Source organism: Equus przewalskii, chromosome 13, assembly GCF_037783145.1.
Source record: "Equus przewalskii isolate Varuska chromosome 13, EquPr2, whole genome shotgun sequence".
In the NCBI taxonomy this organism is placed as follows: Eukaryota; Metazoa; Chordata; class Mammalia; order Perissodactyla; family Equidae; genus Equus; species Equus przewalskii.
Window position 1 is genome coordinate 30855362 of NC_091843.1, and position 21524 is coordinate 30876885.

Below are 21524 nucleotides of genomic sequence, written 5' to 3' on the forward strand. Positions count from 1 at the left end.
ACTCTGAGAACTTTGAACAGAGTTATCTCGTTTGCAACATCCTGATGATGTGGTTCCCTGTGGTAAACCCACTGTACAGACGAGGAACTGAAACACAAGGAGATGTCCAAGGACGCACAGCCCTCTAACGGCTAGATTCTAGAGCCTAACTTCTTAACCAGCAGGATTCACTGGCTTGGGGTTGCTCTGGAAACTTCTATGTGAAAGTTCCACAGTGTTGAGAGTAATCTCTGGCTTTTGAAGTTCTGGGCCCACAGGGCCCTAGAGAATCAAGGTAGACGATAACCTCAGAAAGGTCAAGCCAAACATTAAGAGTAACTAGAGGGGTTTACAGAACACCCACAGACCATTTAAGATGACCAAAAATGGACCATGCTCTGCCTGAAAGGAGAGCACAGGAATGGTGGTGGGCACTGGCCCCCTGCACCTGCCTCCATCTGGCACCTCCTGCAAGCCATCCTGCCGGTTGTCTGCATCTTCCCCACACCTTTCTCTCTTCACAGCCATCCACCGATAGGCAGACAGCTCTTAGGATAGCAGCTGTCAAGGTTTCAGGTGGGTCAGGACCACTTACCTAAAATGCAGATTCTGGAAATTCTGATTCAGGAGGCTTGGGAGAGGGACCTAGGGTTTTCATTTTGACCAAACACCCCTGGTGACCCTAAATACTATGTCTCCAAGCCACTATTTAAAAGTGACCACTGCTTCTCAGACTGCAGCATTAGGACAAGGAAGCAAAAATTACCAGGTGGTCAGTGGTCTGACTGCCTCAAGCAGTCTCTCACAGGTGGTCGAGAGCATAACTGTAATCCTGTGACCCCAGCGCCACTTGTCATTGCTCTTTACCTCTGCTGCTGGGAGGATGCAGTTGAGGAGCTGTTCATCTTTATCTGCTGTGCTTCCTGTAGGAGCTCAATAATGTTTCCCATTATATTTTAATCTTCTTAAGGAGGATCAAGATTTTTATCTTTCGGTCTAAGATCTCCTACCAAGGGATTCCCTAAGCTTTGAATCCCTGTTTGGACCAAATGGAATGATCAGGAAAGAGTAGGGAAGAGATACTGCACTAAAGACAGGTTATGAAGACAGCTGCATGTTTAGGTGTAGACACAGCTGAGGTTGCCCCCAAACTTGGTTTCCTCTGATTAAATTGTGCTGTGCTGGAAGCCCCACCTTTGACAGGAGGCTTATTTTCCCAAGAAGAGGAGTGGCCACCCATCCCATCCCAGATATAATCTCGTGCGTGGCACTCCCTATTATTGTGCTCAATTTGCAGCCAATCCATCAACATCAAGTTGCCTTTAATCGCTAGCTCCACCAGGTTAGTAATAAATCTCTGAACAGGTCATTCTGATAGTTATTCGATTTTCCTTGGTCTATAGCATGCTTCTAAAACCAGAACTCTTCTGATGTCCACGTGGGCTATAGACTCTACTAGGGCAGGAAACACATCTATCACGTCCATGTAAGATGTTCAGAATAGGAGAAACTGGGTGAAGGATATAGCAAGTCTCTGTATTATTTTTGTAACTTTTCTATGAATCTAAAGTTATTCCAAATTAAAAGTTTATTTTTTAAAAAAAAGGTAAATGCTCACAGTCTATGTGCTTAACAAACCATTTCATCAGAGTTACCTTTTGAAAGTGTAAATCAGAGCCTATCAGAGTCTTTCTTAAAATCTATCAATGGCTTCCCACTGCCTTATGAATAAAATCCCAAATCCATACCAGGCCCTCGTGGACCAGTCCTGCTTGTATGTCCCACCTCATCTCCTGTCCCCTCCACCCTTGATCACTTCACTCCAGTCACACTGGCCTCCCTACAGTTTCTTGGCCTGCGCCTTGAATTCCCCTCCTCCAGGTCTTTGCAGGGCTGGCTCCTCTGAGATTTAGGGCTCTTCTCCAGCGCCTTCACTGCCCACCTGCTCTGATGTAGCTCCTCTGCCTATCTGCCACTCTCCTTCACTTCACTCTGCTTTGTGTTCTTCAAAACACCTACACCATCGAGCAAGTGATTTAAATGACTTATTTGCTTATTTGTTTATTGTCTCTCCCTCCCAATGGGATGTCAGCTCCACGAGGACAGGGGTTTTATTGTTTATCACTGTACCCCAGGCACCTAGAGCAGTGCCTGGCACATAATAGGGGCTCTGGAATCATTTGCTGAATGAACAAAGGAGGGACACTTCATCCAGGACGCCTTCCTGACCCCTGGTCAGAGATGAGAACCCTCCTTTCAGCTTCCATGGCCTCCTGCACTTCTCTCTCCCACAGCCCTTGCCCTACAGGGTTGTAACTGTCCACTGACCCATCTGTCGACTTCACTTGGCCCTGAGCTTTGGTGGGTAGACGATGTCATTCACCTTGTACTTCTGCAGGAGGCACAATGCCTGGGAGAACACCGGCACTCAACAGTGGAACTCATTAGGGCCTGTGGCTGGGACACTCACTGGCTGACTTGGGGAGTCAGAGGTGAACCCTATTTTAGACAAAACCGTCACTGACCATTCATTCATCTTTTGCTAAGCAATGCTAATGTGAAGCAATTGTCAATGCTTAGCATTAGAATGCACCCAATACATGCTTTTTGAATGAATAAAGGACAGAATGGGAAAAAGCAGCCTGCCTATGGGACCTGAGGGGTAATTAGGAAATGGACTTCGAAATTCAGCCAGTATCTCTGTACTGCCCAAAGGGTGGGCTCCAAGGAGGAGTGAATGTGGGGCCTCATGTTCATTCCGTCTTACTATGTTGTATCTCCCATGTATTTCCTCGGGCCTCCTGTCAGTCACATTTCTCCAGGTAGAGTTGTCCTTGGCCATCCTGTCTTCCCTTCATTTCAGTCCCCCTTTCCTCACTCCTCCCCTCTGTTGCCGAGCCAGGGTCTTTTCCAAATTGCAAACCCACAGCTGCTACTTCAGCTCCCCCAGCAACCTCACTCAGCAGTCACCACAACATGCAGGGGACACCCAGGGCAAGGAACGTAACCCCTACTTAAGTGTCAGTCCTTCATCTTCTCTGATTTAAGCAAGAAACGCCATAGAACCACGGAAAGAGCATGTAACTCGGAGTTAGACTAAATGAGTTTCAAAACCCTGTCTTCTAATAAGTGAGTGACCTTGGGCAGGAAATATAACCTCCCAGAGCCTTGGTTTCCTCATCCACAGAACCAGGATGCGGCTATTGATGACCAAGGGCATGCACATGTGTATACACACACACACACACACACACACACACACTTCACATGACTGACCTTCTTATCCTTTCAGTCTTAGCTTAAATCTTATCTGCTTTATCTAAAGTAGGTCCCTCGTTCTCAGCCATGGCACTGATCACAATTTATAATGACTTCATTTATATGTGTTTTATGTTGTCTCTTCCATGAGAGTGCAGATAGGAAGTGGAGTTACTTGTCACCACCGTATCCCAGACTTTACAACAGTGAACAGTAGAGATGTGGTATATTATTATGTCATTATTAATACTTATATTATTTTTATGGATGAGGGGAAATTATTGGAAAGAAAGAAAGAGAAAATCCCTGAGCAATAAGGTCCTCTTTGCTTGGTTAATGGAGAGAATAATTTAGATTCGCAAAGGTCAAACTGTGGTTTGGGGTGCGGGCCAAGAGAATCTTATCTTCCAATGAGAGACAGCATGTATTTCACTAGTTGTCAATTTATGATCGGCCCCTGAGTTTGAGAAGATAAAGTTTCTCGGTTGCCTCTTCGCCTCCAGCCTGCTTGCGTAGTTTCGATTTATTTTAGTAATGAATTCAGTTGGCATTTTCCCTCTGGAACCCTGTTATTAAAACAAACTTGACAGAGACTCTGCTTGCAGGTACAACAGCGTAGGAATGAAATGAACTTCCATGTACAATATGAGTCCCAATATTGGTTCGGCCTCGGTGTGACACTTAGAATGAGTGAGAGTAATGGGAATCTCGTTAATCCTCACAATTTAGCACCAGCCTCCGGGAGAGAAGAAAATCATGTCTGATTGTACTGTCCTGTTAGTTTATAAATTTGAGGGAGAGAGGAATTGATGGAGGGGCAGTAAAGGGAGCAGGAATACTTATCCCAACTCCTTGGTTGTTTGCTCATGGATCTAAGATGGAAGATTAATTGAAAAAGATTTATAGAAGAAGTAAAATGAAGCTTCATTGAGAAGGCTCAGATAGGTGGAGAGAATTGTTATTAGTCAGTCAGTCATCTTTCACTTATTGAGCATCTACTATGTGCTAGGCACTAGTCTTGGCACTGCGGATGGAGTGAAGAAGAAGCCAGTCAAAATCCTTGCCCTCAGGGAGCTTACATTCTAGTAGGAAGCAGTAAACAACCACCAAATGAGCATGCTCAATAATAACTTCTGTGAAGAAAATAAAACAGGGTAACGTTATAGGCAGTACTCTATGGGGGGTGGTGAGGACTGATTTAGGTCAGGAAAGGCTTCTCAGAAAATGTGACATGGGAGTGAAAAGCAGATATTTGGATGTAGGCAGCTGTAAGGGGATAGAAATTAATAGCATCTCAGCTGAAGAATAGAACAGGGAAGCCCCGTGCCTGAAATGAGCTCAACAGTAGGGAAAAACACAAAAGATCCCTCAATCCCTTTTAAATACTAACATACAAATAGTGAACATTTCCACATTCTTTACTGGTGATGTTCATTATTTACCCGCAATGTGACTCTGGCCAAGTTATTCAATCACCCTAATTTGATAGCTATAATATGGCAGTAATGAAGACCACACACCTCATAGCCTTGTTATGAGAATTACAAGTGATGGCAGTAAATGCTAATAATTATAAAGTGCTTATTATGTGCTGGGCACTCTTTAAGTGCTTCACATATAATACCTCATTTAATCTTCTTGATAACCTTCTTGATAAGGTAAGAAGCATTATAATCTCCATTTTGCAGATGAGGAAACTGAGTGCAGAGAGGGTGAGTAACCTGCTCACGGTCACCCAGAGCTGGGATTTGAATCGAAGCACTCTTCTTCCAATTGCCCCAACTTTACCCCACATCTTCCAGATACCTTAGAACAGGGCCCATCAGGCACCTAGCCCAGTGCCGGCATGTGATAGCTCTCAGTGCTTCCGCTTCTGCCGTTACTATGCACATTGTCTTTCTTCCACTTCACAACAACCGTGATTGATCTTCGAATCTATATTTTACAATGTGGCATTCAGAAGTCAATGATTTGTCATAGAGCTGGAGCTGGAAGCCAGATCTGCTTATTCCTAATCCCCAGGTCTTTTCCCTACAGTTCGCCTCCCTAGAGTTTTTGCTTATTATAATTAAGCATATTTTGAAAGGAACCCTCGGAAATACATGCTGAATTTGCTTCAGTAGATCCAGCTGTTTGTGAAACAATAGGTTCAATTTTCTTCCCTAATACTGCTTTTATTAAGATTTAAAAGATCCCTTCTTATTCATTGTTCCTATTTTAAGCTAAAAAAGTGTCAGAGCATTTCAGTATTCATCAGCCAAAGAAACCCACTAGGATTCTGAACCGACACCTACTCCGCCACCTGCTGCCCAGGAGTTACTCCCTGAGCTTCTTTCACTCCTCCTTCTGTAGGTCCCAGGAAATCCAGCTTTCCTTGAGACGTCTCAGGTAGGAAACTTTGTTCCTGGTAAGTTTGTTTCATTTTTTTTTTTCCATTCCTATCCTCCTGGATTTCTAGAGCAGAAATTTAAATTTAAAAAACTTTTTAAAAAAGGTCTTGGTTAGATTGTTATAGAATTGACCTCTGAGACTGGAGGAAAGCACATCAAGCTCACTGCCTTGCAAGGCAATTACAGTTACAAATGGGAGAAGGAGGACGTGACAGAGGTAAGTCTCCCCCAACATTTTTCTTTCCCTTACATGACCCCACATTTGATCCATCAGCATCTGCTCAAAACTCTCCCATGGCTTCCTGTCTCTCAGAAGGGACGTTAGATCCTTAAAATGGCCTATAATGCCCTCCAGGGTCCTGCTCCAACCCCATTATTGCTCTCATCTCATCTCTAGAATGTAAGTTCCAGGAATATTTGGCTATTTTTTCACTCTATTTCTAGTGTTAGAATAGTACCTGGCATATAATAGGCACTTAAACATGTTTATTAAATGAATTAGTGATTGTTAAGGGGTTAACATTGTGCCTGACTATATGTAGCCTGCAATCATTTCATTACAAAAAGACTGAAAAGAGTTTGAATGGGAATGTGATTGGATCATTTCCAACGTGATTGAAGGGTAAGGGGTGCATTACCTTCAGGGCAGCTCTATCCAGGAACTCAGATGAAGCCATTGGTCACTGATCCCTTTGTCTCTTGTCTCTATTCTCTCCCCTGTTTGCTTCATTCTCAGCAGGCTTTCTTGGTTACCATAACTTCAGGCTTAAGTAATACCACATCAGCAATACCAGTGGGGGAAAAAAGAGAGTGTCTTTTCCAACACTTCCACCCAAAGTCCTAGGAGACAATTTCATTGGCCTAGCTTGAGTCAGGTGCCTCTGCCTGAACCAATCACTGTGATACAGGGAGATGAAATGCTCCCATTGGCCAAGTGGAATCATCTGACCCCTGCTGGAGTAGACTGAGAGGGTAGGAGTATCAGGCCCACTGACACTCCATAGACTGAGAGAGACGGAGGGCACTTCTGCAAAGGGAAGTCTAAGCATCACTGTCACGTTCATCCCACATTACCACCAGACTGATCTTTGTGAAACACAGTTCTGATCTTGTCTCTATTACACTCCAGAAGCCTCAATGACTCCTATTTAAATAAATACTGAAATTCTTAGGCTGGTATTCAAGGTTCATCATAATGTAGCCTGAATCCACTCCTCTCACCATGCCCTCCCATATTCCCTTAACTGCAGGAATATTGGACTATGTGCTGTTGTTGGAATACCATTGGTTCATTTATCCATCCACACATAATAAATATTAAGCACCTACTCTACACCTTCTAGCCTTTGTTTATTTAGTGACCACTCTCCTGAATGCCTTTTGCCTCTTCTATGTGTATAAAAGCCAACACATTCTTTATGTTCTGGGTTAAGTACCATATTTTCTAAGATGTCCCCTTTGCCCCATGCAGCTCAGAATGATGGATTCCCTCCATCCCTCTCCATAGTGCTTTATCTATTCCTCTCTAGGCATCATTTTTTTGGACCCTGGGTTAATGTTATATATGTACATACCTATTTCGCTTATTGGACTCTAAATTCTTTGAGGTCTTGGCCATCTCCTCCACCTACACAGTCAGTCATCTGTAGTAGCATTGTACACACAGTAAATATCTAATGACTGTGTATTGAATGACTAACAAACTGAACTGATTGAAACTTTCAACTTCTCCTTCTTTATCATCACCATGATGTGTTTATTTGTATAGTACATTTGGTTTTATAAAATGTTTTGTGGACTTTTGTCTTACTTACTTTTCCTACTATACTCTGAATTGAGTATTATCTCTATTTTAAGAATGAGGAAACTGAATCTCAGCTCAGGTAACTTTTTCTCTGCACAGCGGTAAGGACAAGAATTGAGTTTGGATCTTTTGACTAGTCATGAGTATTTTGGCAACAAGTGACAGCAGTTTGAATCAGCTTAAGCACAAAATGAAATTTATTGGTTAATTGGTAGCTCCCAAAGAACCATGATTTTTGGTACTCATGTTGTTGTGTAATGCCATCCCTCTGACTCTGAGCTTGGAGGTGCGACTTTTTTTGGCTGATGGGGCTTTAGCAAGCATGATGTAAACAGAGTCTTGATAAGTTGCTGGCAAACTGAGACTTGCCTGCTTGGAATGCTCCCTCTTGGAACCCTAGTGGCATGCCCTAAGAAGCCCCAGCCACATGGAGAGACCATGGGAGAAGAGTGAGATGCTCCAGTCAACAGACCCAGTTGAGCCTTCAGCTGCTACCAGGACCAACAAGCAGCGTGGGTGAGCACGCTGGGTGTGAATGAAGCATCCTGGATGTTCCAGTCCAGTCCAGCCTCCAGATGACTGAAATCACAGCTACAGAACCATGAGGGAGAATAAAATGGTTGTCACTTAAAGCCATTAAATTTCAGGGCAGCTTGGTCTCCAGGAATAGGTAGCAGAAACATCAGGCAAGCATGTGATTCATTCTGTTTGCATTCACCTGCCCAACCCTGAACCAATCACTTGGCCTAGGCGGTAGGGTCTTGTGCTTCCTGCCAGGACCATATGGGGCAGGGGAAGAGATCCTCAGAGAAGGAGTTTGGGAAATTGTGCAGAACAGACAAAAACTGTAGGTACCAGAGCCTGGTAGGGACTGCAAAAAGCCAGAATATCTCCTCAGGGGCTCAGGCAGGTGTTCTTCCCATGATGGAATTGTAGATTGTCAAAGTTAACAAGTTCAAGTCCAGTTCTTTCATTTTACAGATACTGCGATTAAGGCCCAGAGAAGACCATTTCCAGGGTCAAGATCCACCAATTGTCAGGCCGGAACCCCGGTCTCTTGGCACCAACTCCAGGTCTTTTTCTGTCACCCCGTCTTTCCTCACTGGTGATGGTTCTCAGGAGCGGGGTGGAGGTGGGCCTTGTGTGTGTGTGTGTTTCTGGGAGTCTGGCCCGGGGTAGGGTGGCGAGGTTTTGGGAGAGGGGTAGGATGTAAGCCTCCCAGAGCTCTGCTTTCGGCACGTAGTGCCCCTCTGGGCAGAGCCCCACGTTCACACACACACCCCTCCGGGGGTGTGCAGTTAGTCAGACCGAACTCAGCTCCAGTCCCACATGCTCTGCGGCCTTTACCGACTGACTGTTAAACCAAGCAGCCCAGGACACGTCTCTGAAGTGTTGTAAAATTTTCATACGGGGGAAGTACTTACAGACAGCGTTTTGGAACTCAGGCTTCATGTGATGCTCTGCTTGATGTGAATTGGTGCCTCTTTAGACAATTTGAGAGCCATTTTTTGTGAAATTTCCCAGAACATTTTGTTTCCTTGGGCAAAAAGTGGCTTTCCCTGCATGAATAACAGTTGTGCGTCTACTCCAGAGAAAGACAATCAATTGTGGCCTCTGACAAATCAATAAATAGAGGTAGGAGGCCAGCTTCTTCATGTTCGCCATATCCATCATTCTCTTCCTTCCCATCACTACTGGAGATAGAGCTGTAGGATGTTCATTCTGAGAGTGAATTTAGAGTTTAGACAGTCAACTGATGATTTTAGAGATGGGGAAACAGAGGCCCAGAGATGGCTAAGGGCTTGTTACCGTCACACAGCAATTCTATGGATGGAGTTGAGATTACAGTGCTCATCTTTGACTCTGAGGCAAATCCTGTTTCCACTGCCCTGAAATCGTTTAGTGACTTCAGTGGCAGCTCTGCCACAGGATAGGGAGTCAGTCACGAATCAGGGAGATAGGGAGGACGCTGAGTTTCAGAGGAAACTGATTTATAGCTGGCGGACCTCCAAGAGTGAAGAGAACGATTTAGATTTCACCAGTAGCAGCTCTGGACTTCGCTGCCAGTCTTCAGCCACAAACAGAACACTTGGATCTAAAACCTTTAGAGGTTTTTATACTCACAAGTCCCTGTAGAAAATTAGCTGTGCTATGGTTCATTTTCTCAGGGTCCTGAGCCGCTTCTCTGAGGTTCAGAGAGGTTAAACAATTTACCCAAGATCACACAGCCAGAAGGAGCTGATTCCAAACCCTGTGCTCTTTGCATTACCCTGCATTGCCTCTTGGGGGGCCAGGCATAATCCTTACAGTAAATGGAATTGAAAGTATTTTGTCCCAAGGAAAAAATCCCAGGGATAATGTAGGAGTTTATTTATACTTAAATGCTGCATAGTGCAGCCGGTTGAGGACGTGGGCTCCAGGACCAGACTGTCCAGGTTAAAACCCAAATTTCGTCACTTGTGTCTGTGACCTTGGAGGTCACATTTGACCCCTCCAAGGTCTTCTTTTACTTCTTATCTATCTATATGTCTGTACAATTTTCCTCATGGTGTTGTCATGAGGGTAAAGGGAGATAATGCTTGTAAATCGCTTAACACCGTGCCTGGCACTTAAGTGCTCAAAAATGTTAGCTGTTATTTGATTCTGTAATGCACAATATTAATTGGGAATGGGACAATACAGGAAAGGAAAATATAATGGAGAAAATATTTCCTCTCCTTCATGCTTAGCTGATCCTTTGCATGTCCCGAGCACACGCCTATCCTCTCTGGTGGGTGGATTGGATCAGCTCCTTCCAAAGGGGAGAGACGGTGAAATTGTTTAGTGGGAAACCCAACAGGGTGCTCACAAAGATGCATGTGAGAGGACAAACTTTGCAGGACGATTTATAATAGAGAAAACGCAGAAATAACCTAAATGTTAGTTTATAAAGAGCTGGTTACATCAACTATGGTACATCTCAGTTAATGTAGCACAGTATTTCCAGTGCTTAGGATAAAATCTTGGAATCATTTTTTATTCTCTTTTTTTCTCTCACTCCCCACATGAATACCATCAGTAAATCCTGTTGACTCTACCTTCAAAATATATTCAGAATCTGACCAGTTCTCGTTACCTGCACAGCTACCATCCTGATAATAAGACACTATCATCTCATAGATTTTTACAACCATGTTTGACCTGGACTTCCTGCTTCTACTCTTGCCCTTTCCAGCTACAGTAGCATCCTTGGGGTTCCTTAAACCTATGAGTTACATTCCTACCTCAGGGCCTTTGCACTAGCAGTTCCTGCTGTCTGGAAAACTTCCCTGCAACATCCATATAGCTGCCTCCCTCATCTACTCAAGACTGCTTCTCAGTGAGGCATGCTCTATCCACCCTGTTCTGAACTGCAATCCACCTCACTCTGAGTTTAGTACTCCCAAAGCCCTTTACCCCACCTCACTTTTTTCCATAGCAATCATCACTTTTTCATGTACTATGTATCATTGACTTATTTATGAAGTCTACTGTCTGTTTCCCTCCACTAGAATGTAAGCTCCATGAAGGCAGGGGTTTTTGCCTTGTTGTTTTTGTTTTTTTGTTGTTTACTGCTATATCCCCAGCACTTAGAATAGGTTCAAGCATATAGTAGGTGCTTAATAAATATTTGTTGAAGAATGAATAAATTCTTTATAATGAATTAGGTCAGCATCTTAAAATCAATGAAGGGGATCTGTATGTATTGACATGGAAAGATCTCCAAAATGTATTTTTAAATAAAAAAAAATCAAGTTATAAAGTTATTAATATATATTTTTAAACATAAATGAAGTTATAATATATATACATATGTGTATATGTATATATGTATACGTGTATATACACATATTATACACACATATGTATATGTGTATATATACATGTATATGTGTATATATAATAACTTCACTTATGTTTAAAAAACATACTATGTTTTTTAACATATGTATGGAAATCATGTTTTCATGTATTACTTGTGTACGTTTTTATATAGATTTCTTAAGTTGGCGTAATGAAAAAGGTTGAATACATGTGCAGAAAATTTAGCACTCTTGTTAGATTTTTCTCGCCCGACTAACCTGGACAAGTGGCTAGCAGAGAGATTTGAAGTGGATTGGAAGTAGTCCTGCCCATTTGACCTGATGTACTTCCCCAGATCCACACACTTTCCCACACTGGACTGTGAGCCCCTCGGGAGCAGAGCGTGACTGTCGGGTCACTGCTGTAGCCCTATCTTCTAGCACAGCGCTTTCGACTCAGAAGGTCCAAAGTGCATATTTGTTTAATTGAAGCAGCTGTTTCCTGTCCTCTGGAGTCATTCAGCAGCGTCCCCTCCCAGTGCGTTCTGGGACGCAGCCTCAGTTCGCTCTCCTCCCTGCAGGTGGCAGTCTTCACTGGCTTGAACTAGCCACGCTTCCTCCTAGAGCAGTGGTTCCCAACCCATCAGACACAATGCATGCTTTCCATAACATTTCATAAAACTCCTTTACTATTCTGGGATGAAACTAGTAGATTAAATAATCCTCTTACAAATATACCTTCAAAAACTAACACAACACCCTTGCTCTAATTTAAAGAGAAAGTAATGGATAATAAAATACTGAGTATTTTACTAGCAAATGTTTGGGTGTGATCTCCCCAGGAGCTATCACGAGGTAGTCAGATGCTCTGCCTATGTCTGGGACCCTGTGAGTGCCATAGGTACAGGTGCTGTCTGACACTGGAGCAGCATTTCAGGCTGTGAAGGAATTTTCCCAAATGGCAGACAATTCTTGGTAGAGCTCTGAACAAAATAAAGTACAAACTTCCCTTAATTTATATGCATTTTCAGTCTCCCAAAATGTCTTGTATATTAATGCCAACTTCCCACTCCGACCATAAATAAATAAACTAACAAACAGGGTCTAGGCTCAGATAATTATAAACAGGTGTTTTACCTATGCGGGAGCCTGAGGTGTGGGACCATTTTCTGTTGTGCGGGACTTCCCTTCATATTGCAGGATGTCTGCATCCCTGGCTTCCTACCCACTAAATATCTGTGGCATCCACTCATTGTGAGTTCAGGACTAAAAATTAAATGTTTCCACACATTTCCATAATGCCCCTCAAGGGGCACTACTGGCTCCATTAAGAACTTTCGCACTGGCCGTGCTGTCTCATAGGGTAGCCACAAGTCCTATGTGGCTATTAAGTCTTGAAATGTGGCTAATGTGACTAAAGAACTAAACTTTTAATTTAATTTAATTTACACATAAATTTTAAAACTGATGCTCAGTTCAGTTTTTGGAAAACTTTTAAGCATGATCGGAACAACTTGGGTACGTGAATCTACTTTGTGGACTATAAATTTTATGAAACCTGAATACAGAACAAATGTTTCTAACTGAAAGTTCAGTGAACTAACTGAGAGGCTCTAAGTGTAAAATACACACAAGAGTTTGAAGATTTAGTAGGAAAACAAGAATGAAGAATATCTTATGAATACCATTCTTATGTTGGATTACGTGTTGAAATGATAAAGGTTTGGCTATGTTGGATTAAATAAATGTTATTAAAATTAACTTCACCTGTTTCTTTTTAATTAATGTTGCTACTGGAAAACTTGAAGATACATATGTGGATTATGTTACATTCCCGTTGGAGAGCACTGGATGGAGAAAATTTAGGACCGTCCTGCAGTGAATGAGATCTCTCACCTCCCGCCTGATAGGAAAACACAGTAAATCAGAAGGGAGACAAGAGTTAGAAAAATTAGTTCCTTATTCTCTAGCCGGCAAACCAGGGGCCACAAGGACAGGGTCTTTGCACTGGTAGAATAATCCCAAGTGATTATTATTTTTTAACGAAGCCGCAGATTTTGGCCTGTGGTTTCTGGCAGGTGTGAAGTTTTTCCACTACGCTCACCCTCTGCTGGGTCCTCTGGGAACCTTCCCCTTTATACTCTGATGTGGGAGTTCTGGCCTGTGATACAAAGACTTGTGCCAGCTTTGCTCACAGGCAACGAGGAAAAGGCATTTTAAGCCACAAGGAAGATGGCCACTCTCTCCACTCTGGTGATTTACAGATAATGCAAGCGGTTAAATTTCCAAGCAAACTGTGAGGTCTCCTCTGAGGCAGAGTGTGGAGAACGACAGGCACAGGTAACTAAGTTACATCCCAGCCACGGAGAGCCTCACTGATCCTACACTCAGAAGTCTGTTATGGGTTTTAGATTATGACTAGATGAGTTAAAATCACTTCCTGTCCCACTTTTAAGGAATTGACTTCTTTCTTCCCAAGTGGTCAATGTGATGATGTGAAAGAATCATTAATGGTGAGAAGCATGAACTTTGGGGTGAGAAATGGGTGAAACAACAATTAACATTTCATGGCTGTGGGACCCTGGTTAGATAACTTAACTTCTCTGAGCTTCAGTTTTCAGTTTTCCTATCTTGGAAATAGCTCTCTCATATATAGCAAATGCTCAATAAGAAGTAGCTGTTTTTCACTATTAAGAGGATGAGAGTGGGAGGCGGGGAGAATTTTTAAGCAGGAACGCATCTTAGAACAGCATCTCCAAGACTATTTTTCTCAGAACACTGGTCTCATGAAATAGAACTCCAACAATACAAAGAGTTTGTGGGCACTATATGTTGGTGAATCCCTCAGTGGAGACTGACAAAGCACATTCAGATATTTAAGATTCTGAGAAGTGCTGCAGTAAAGAAGTCAGTTTAAATTGGCTTAATCCAGCATTTCCCAAACTTATTTTATTAGGACTTTTTCTTCTTCCAGAAATAACTGTTAGCTATGTGGGTCATACTTTGGGAAATGATGGCATGGGGGAAAACATCTCACCTTCTAATCAGATCCCTTTGATCCCACAGTTTGGATGTGCTGGACTCTTCAGCAGATTGTCCCACGCCATGGGCGGAGACAAGTGGAACAAGCCACCAGACTATGTCCCATGTCACCTAGGTCCATAATGAAAAACCCATTCCTGAGGGAGCTTAGACAACCTTGAAAAGAAAAAAATGGTGACTTGAGATATGATAGTCTCTGGAATCACTGCCTTGGAAATTTCTATTGTGGTTGGTGATCGAGCAGGGGGGTACTGTAAATTTATATTTTGTTTTACACATTTTTTTATAAAGTCCCCTCGACTCTCAAAAATCTCTACAAATGATCAATAACTATAATAATCTTCTGCCATAACATATTTCAAAAGGAAATGCCAGACCGAGGTTTAAATACACAAACACACCCACATGCACACACATACACACACACACTCTGTGTAGTAATGTATGAGCAGATTAAAAGGATATGTTTAATTTATAAGCCCTACTCTGATTAGAAATGAAAGATCGCTAAAGGATAATGTTCATACTCAATTTGCAATAATTGCACATTTCTTTCATCAAGACACACATCTAATATAATCTCCCAAATCCCAAAGTACACATAAAAATAAAGTCCAGTAAATGACATCAGACAGGATAGGATAAAAATTCCACTCCTAAGAAGATTCAGAATACCCTAGGGTCTAAATCAAAATGCACAGAAGCAAACATAGATATCTATGAATACTTTTGTAAGAGCATTATTTGCCCCCAATTTTTATTATAAACATTTCAAACATAAAAAAATGGAAGAATAGTACAATAAACAACCAGCAAGAATCGTTAACATTTTTTACTTCATATATATGCATATATATTTAAATATGTATGTAAAAAGGGGGATAAACTTGTTCATAATAAATTGTAGACGCCATGACACTTCATCCTAAATATTTCAGCATGTATCTTCTACAAAAAGGACATTCTCCCGCATAATCACATAGCATTATCCTGCCTAAGAAAATTAACAATGATTCTCTAGTTCCGATTGATACCAACTCTAGAGTCAAGCTTCTCCAGAACCAATCAAGGTTCATATATTAAATCTGGTTATATATCTTTAAGTTTAGAATGTTTCTCACAGGCCAACATTTTTTCCCAGTATGTTGACTTTTTGATGAGACCAGTTTGCTTGTTGGATGTCCCACACCGTGACTTTGTCCATCTAATTGTTTCATCTGGGGTCATTTAGCTCATCCTTTTACTCCTGTACTTCTTAAACCAAAAGTTGGGTCTAAAGTCTTGATTAGATAAATATTAAACATTTTTGGCCAGAATGCCTCATCAATGGGTGCTCATTTATTCCTGATTTGCTTCCTGTCCCAGTGTAACTGTAAATCGTGCCTTTCACCATCGAGAATGTCCTGGTTTGGACACCCTATCTGTAAATGAAGCATGACATTAGGAGACACAGAAGGTCAGTTTGTCCCACCATTAGGGACAGCAAGTCTAATCACTTGGTTAGGTGTCCATCAGAGCTTTTAAAAAGTAATGAGCCCCATAATGGGCTTATAAATTAATTGATTTTGCGATGTAAGTCATCCCTACTTTCAATAACCCATTGAAATTTTCTGTGACTGGATACAATTCTGAATAAATGATTCTACTTTAAATTTGACTTAAGTTAAAGTCACTTCTTTTTGTATTAAAATGGTGTGGAAAATATTTTTTTAAACAATAAAATGATATGATTTCTTATTAATTGAATTCAGCCAGAGGAAATACGGCCAAAGGTTGAAGATAAATTTTCTCCAGCCAATTACATAAATTCATCTGTATTTTAAAATGTTAGGCACAGTTTACGTTTTTTATAAAAATGCTTTTTTCCCTAATATTAAAATCAACAGTAGCTCATTATGGGAAATTTAGAAAAATACAGAGAAGCATGAAAAAGAAAATAAAAATTATCCCTAATCACCTTCTCAGACAGAACCATTGTCAACATTTTAATGTATTTGAGTCTTTTTCTCCTGTACATTTTACGTAGTGAATTTTACATCACAGAACAAAAAATTTTGTGTTATACCTTCTCTCACTTAATTTGTATCCTAAGTATTTTTCCATATTATTTCAAACTCTTTGTAAATCTTTTAAAAATGATCTTTCTATTGTGGAATTCCTACTGTTGAACATTTAAGTTGTTTTCATTTTTTTTCCTTTTATGAATGATGTTATGGAGAATGCATTTATCTATATAAATATTTTTCTCCATTAAAATTATCTCCTTGGGAGCGCTCCTAACCACTTCTGGTTTTGCGATGCTTGATTCAAATCAAGTTTTGCTCAAGTAAATTCTTAAAAATGTTAATATGCCTCAGTTTATCTTCGAACAGTTCTGGTAATAGAAGAGTAAACTGAACGAGACCCCCAACAGGCCCCAGGGGCAACGAGCAACCATGTATAGGTACCCGTTGCGCCCCTTGAGCTCAACGCTTTCTCACTGCCTCTCAAGTTTGTGGGTAAGCCCCTCTCAGATCCTGGCTTTGGCTTTTGTGTTATGAGCTTTCAGACTTTAATTCAGCGCTTCTTTCCAGAAACTGCTGGAGTTGGACTGGGTCCATCTTAGAAACCAGATTGGTTCTGGGGTCAGACTGGTTCTGACTTAAATTGGACTGGGTCTAGCATGAGGCCTCAGCTTCTGGTGAGCAGGATGAGACCCACTGGGACACCCCACTCACTCTGGAGCCTGCAGATGGCATTCTGGGAAAACTGGCAGAAGCTAGCACAGAGTAAGAATTCTTACCAAAGCCAGCTCTCCCGGATGTCTATCTGTGGTGCCTGGCTGAGAGAGGAAGGTAAAATTTCACGTTGTCCCTTCCTTTCCAAATTTGGATTGGCAGGAAAAAGCATTAGTTATCTATCCTTTCTCTCCCAGGGATAGCTAGCGCCTTCTTATCTGTCTCATTTTGTGTTCTGAGAACTTGACTTGGCAACTGTCAAGTTGGGGACCCAAAAATACGGCTGGGCAGAAATGTGGGTTGCACTCCATTTGAGGCTAGGGTCCTAAGGACTCCGTCAGCTCTTAGGGGAATTGTCTAAGTCTTTCTTTCTTTTGGTTATGTTTGGGAGTGGCTCTGGATCTTAGGTCGGTAGTACCTTTTGCACCCTCTTTGGGGACCCCTTTTGTGTCCCTGAGGTTGTTCAATACTGCCTGGAATATTTACTGTTTGTCCTGCTTAAACCTGATCGAGATATTTGAAATGATTTTTTTTTTTAAGGTAGCGCTATGGTCAGAAGTTGGCCAAATTGAAAACTGATATTCAGAGCCTGATAGGAACTTTTAGACCTTCTCCCCTGTAAGCTAAAATGAAACTATGTACCCAGAAGAAAAGAAAAACATTCTGAAGTCAATGTGGAAGGATGTACCAAAATATTCCAAACAAACACAGCTCTAAATCTAAAACGTAGGAAGCTTTAGATTTCCATCTTAGTTGAAGATCTTCTCTCTGACAAAGATGCAAAGTGAGGATAATGTAGTTGGATGGCTGAGCCAGCCTCTTGATGTCATTCAGGTTGCAAACCAGTTCTTTGAAGAATTAAAGACAATTGTACTCGTCTTACAAGTTGAGTCTTTACAAGAACAGAAATTCAGCTCTAGAAATAATTCAAAGCCCACCTATCCTTTTTACCAATCCCAAACCTCCCTTATTCATCTCAAAAGGCTTGCAGATATTGTATAAGGTATGGATTTAGGGGGAAAAAAAAAACTCTTCTTGGAGAAACTTACATGGTTCCTCTGTGCATTTGAGATGTAAACATTCCACCTGGTCTTCTCTAGGAATCCAGAGCCATCTCTTGAAATGCAAACTTCAGGGAGGTCATTCTGATCAGAAAAAAAAAAAAGAAGCTATTTGAAAATTAGGTGAATGAAAACTCTTTAAAGTCTTTTCCACAAATATTAAGTAAAAGCTTCAGCCATCTGAGAGGTAGCCTTGACCTATTCTATATGCCAGAAACTCAGTTTGGCTCCAATTGATTTTTTTTAAATAAACTACTGAGTTTTGCATTATCATATCTGTCTCGTGACTCAAATTTTAAAACAAAAGCTATAAGATCTCAGTGTCTGTCTATGTTATAGATGTGTGATATTTTTCTATCTCTGGATGGTATTGCCAAAAGTAATTTGTAAAAGCTCTATTTAAGTGGATTAGAGACAAACAAGCATCTATATAAATCAAGTTTACTCTCAGAAATATAGAAACTAACCCAAATGTTTTTCAAGTTTGTGTGATCCAAGATAATCTTCAGTAAATAATTCTAATTTTTAATTAAAGCAGGCATGTCTTTAGAGTTATCAGCATTAAATATGCTACTTTTCTTCTACCTAGGTTTACAGAAAGTCAAATAGGCTCCTGCTGTCTTTGTTACAGAGTTTGTCAGCAGGAAAGAGAACTTAAGATAATGGTTAACTGTTTAATGTCTCATGAAATTTTCATGAGCAATCTAAATATAATTGCTAAGAACAAGTAAATTAAATACACGTAAGATAAAAGTTTATAAATGAACTTTTCAACAATAATTATGCTTTATGGTATGTCTGCTTAAAAATAGTTTCCAAAATCTTTTTGGTAACTTGAAAGCTTAAAGTTATTCTGAGATAAGTTAAATGATGGATATTCATTGACTATCTAGATCATTTCCAAATAAGATAGAATATTGAAACTTTAATTACTGTACATAAGTTCATCCACTTTTGGCTTTTTAGAGAGGAACTAAAGATATTTGGGTCTGTTAATAAGTATGTTCTGTGCCACATTCAAAGTTTTACTATGAGGAAGAATATACTTCTAGAAATTGTGAAGTGTATTTATAAATTTGCCAATCCACAAAATGCTAATGTAACAGACAGTCCACAATTGCTTACTTCTTAGTTTTCATGAGGAATAAATGAATCTAAGGGTTAAGAATTCTAATCAGTACATGTAATTAAAACTTTGTTGCTATGTGCTGTCAAGTTGGCTCTGATTTCTGGTGACCCTAAGAATGAGTGATGTCCACAATGTCCTGTCCTCAACAGCCCCACTCAGCTTCTGTAGACTCATGTCTATAGCTTCCTTTATGGAGTCCTTTAAAACTTTTAAGTTTTAAAACTACTTAGAAATAAAAAAGGTGAAAGGAAACAACTGTGGTATGAAAAGTAGATAAGGAAAGTAGAACAACCAGTCATTCCAGAATGAGAAAGAGAAAAACATAGGTCAAAATCTGAATGGATATTAAAAATAAGTTGCAGAAAGTTTGCGGAAAAGGAATCTTGGAAAAGGAATTTTATGTGTGCTCAAGCTGAATAAAATGGGAATGGATTTATTTAAGTTTTTAAAGAATAAGTCTTTTTTTTAAAAAAGATTTTATTTTTTCTTTTTCTCCCCAAAGCCCCCTGGTACATAGTTGTGTATTTTTAGCTGTGGGTCCTTCTAGTTGTGGCATGTGGGATGCCGCCTCAGCATGGCTTGATGAGCAGTGCCATGTCTGTGCCCAGGATTTGAACTGGCGAAACCCTGGGCCGCAGAAGCAGAGCGCGTGAACTTAACCACTTGACCATGGGGCCAGCCCCATAAGGAATAAGTTTTAATATGAAAAATACACTGGTACAAAATTAGAATTTGGTTTTCTCTTTGTTAAAAAGATAAAATTTTCTGGGAATATTGGTCTGTCCTTGATAAAAAATTGTGAATTTTTTTTAACCTTTTGGGTAATCTACCTGGAAAGAAAATATTTTATGTCTTACCAAAATAATTTTCTGTGTTTCACTTTGTCTTTACCAGGTCTTTGATTATTTAAGAAAACCTAGTCTTCTCAACAACGAAAGAGCTAAGTTTTATTCACAACTATGTAACCTTCTGTATTTGCCTTTAAAATTTTCTATTGTGATTGTTAAGTATTATTTCATAATGAGCTGAGATCCCATTTAGTCAAATGTTCAAACCTTTTGACATTTTAACAACTTCCCCAAATCAAATTCTAACTACAGTCTTTTTGACTTCAAAATAACTTTGAGATCTCCCAGAGTTATTCTAGAGATTCTTTATTTATTAGGTATTCCAGAAACTGTTTAAAGTTTCTAGAAATTTATCAATAATCTCATTGTACAATTGTCATCCAAAATTATTGTATGCTACAGGAATAACTACGTTTCCTTATCAAATGAACTCTCATCAGATCTTTAACCATGGCCATTTTTTAAAAGTCTTTGCCATTCACACACTGTTATTGTTTTACTCTGATGCTTTTCCAAAGGTGATTCATTTTCAGAAGGATTCATGGAAAGGACTCTGACAAGTATTCTAGAATATAGGTTTCTGCTAATTTTAAGGTCATGAAACTGAACCAGGTAAGAATTTCCAGAACTAATGGAAAAACTGAATTTAAGCAAAACAAGAATTAATAACATGGGATTGAATGAACTTATGAGGATGATTATAATTTTTACAACTTTTTCTTTAAAACATTGCTGGTTCCTTAATGTATTTTTTCCCCAGATCTAAGGAAACCTTTTTCTCTTAAGCTATCCGTGACTTACAGTAATTTCGTACAGTATACCTTTGTAAACAGAATTGAAACATTTACTTTTTCTCCCTCTCTGATCCCTCCAGAATCCAGAAACTTATTGAGTATTCTTATGTTCATGGCAATATAGTTATTTCCATAAATTCAATAAAAATCTGTTCTCCTCATAACAGGACACAATTGGAAACATTGGTCATATTACTAAGGCTGACTGGAATTTCATAATTGAGAATATGCATAAAATCAGATATGACCAGGAGTTTTAAAGGACTAAGATTGACTTTATGGAGCCAACAAAAACCTCTTGGAAAAACCAGCCTGGTACCTTGCTTATAGGGTTCCCAGCAGCTTAACAGGTGAGTAATGAAGGTTACTTCCTGGCAGGCCCAGGAACCTTAGGATACCCCTAAGAAGAGAGGAATTCATCTACATCTATAAGTATTCCAAGTAAAGTCTGATAGTGAGTTCTTGGGTTGGTTTCTTAGGCTGGAGAGGCTTTTAAAAGTCCAATCTAAGATTCCCCATGAAAAGTTCCAGAAAAGCAAATTTAAAAAGCACCAATATTATCAATTGCTATTCTTGCTGCATTTATGTAAATAATCAGGCCACGTTTAATGAGACTAGACTTATTTTGCAAACAAATTAGTATTACTGTGATTATCTCTGATGGAAATGAAGGCGATGGTA

General features: G+C 40.3%; 1 protein-coding gene and 1 long non-coding RNA gene across 5 annotated transcripts in view; one reads left to right on the forward strand and one right to left on the reverse strand.

The window, feature by feature from the left end:
• Positions 1–213: 213 nt before the first annotated feature.
• Positions 214–21524, forward strand: part of GRXCR2 (glutaredoxin and cysteine rich domain containing 2) — a 38992-nt gene continuing 17681 nt past the window's right edge. The window contains exons 1-5 of one of the 4 annotated variants that reach the window (XM_070569321.1): positions 214–555; positions 1277–1321; positions 5590–5625; positions 8413–8504; positions 21011–21193. The gene's annotated coding sequence lies outside the window, so the exon portion shown is untranslated. Of the gene's footprint in view, positions 556–1276; positions 1322–5589; positions 5645–8412; positions 8505–20095; positions 20662–21010; positions 21194–21524 lie in introns of those variants that run through there. The other 3 variants (XM_070569322.1, XM_070569323.1, XM_008513865.2) reach the window with 3 other exon arrangements.
• LOC139075090 (uncharacterized) overlaps positions 5659–21524 on the reverse strand; it is a 55761-nt gene continuing 39895 nt past the window's right edge. Inside the window, exons 3-6 of the long non-coding RNA XR_011525138.1 lie at positions 18061–18156; positions 14290–14450; positions 13020–13155; positions 5659–10222 (exon numbers count right to left, since the gene is read on the reverse strand). This is a non-coding gene — a long non-coding RNA (uncharacterized lncRNA). The remainder of the gene's footprint in view (positions 10223–13019; positions 13156–14289; positions 14451–18060; positions 18157–21524) is intronic.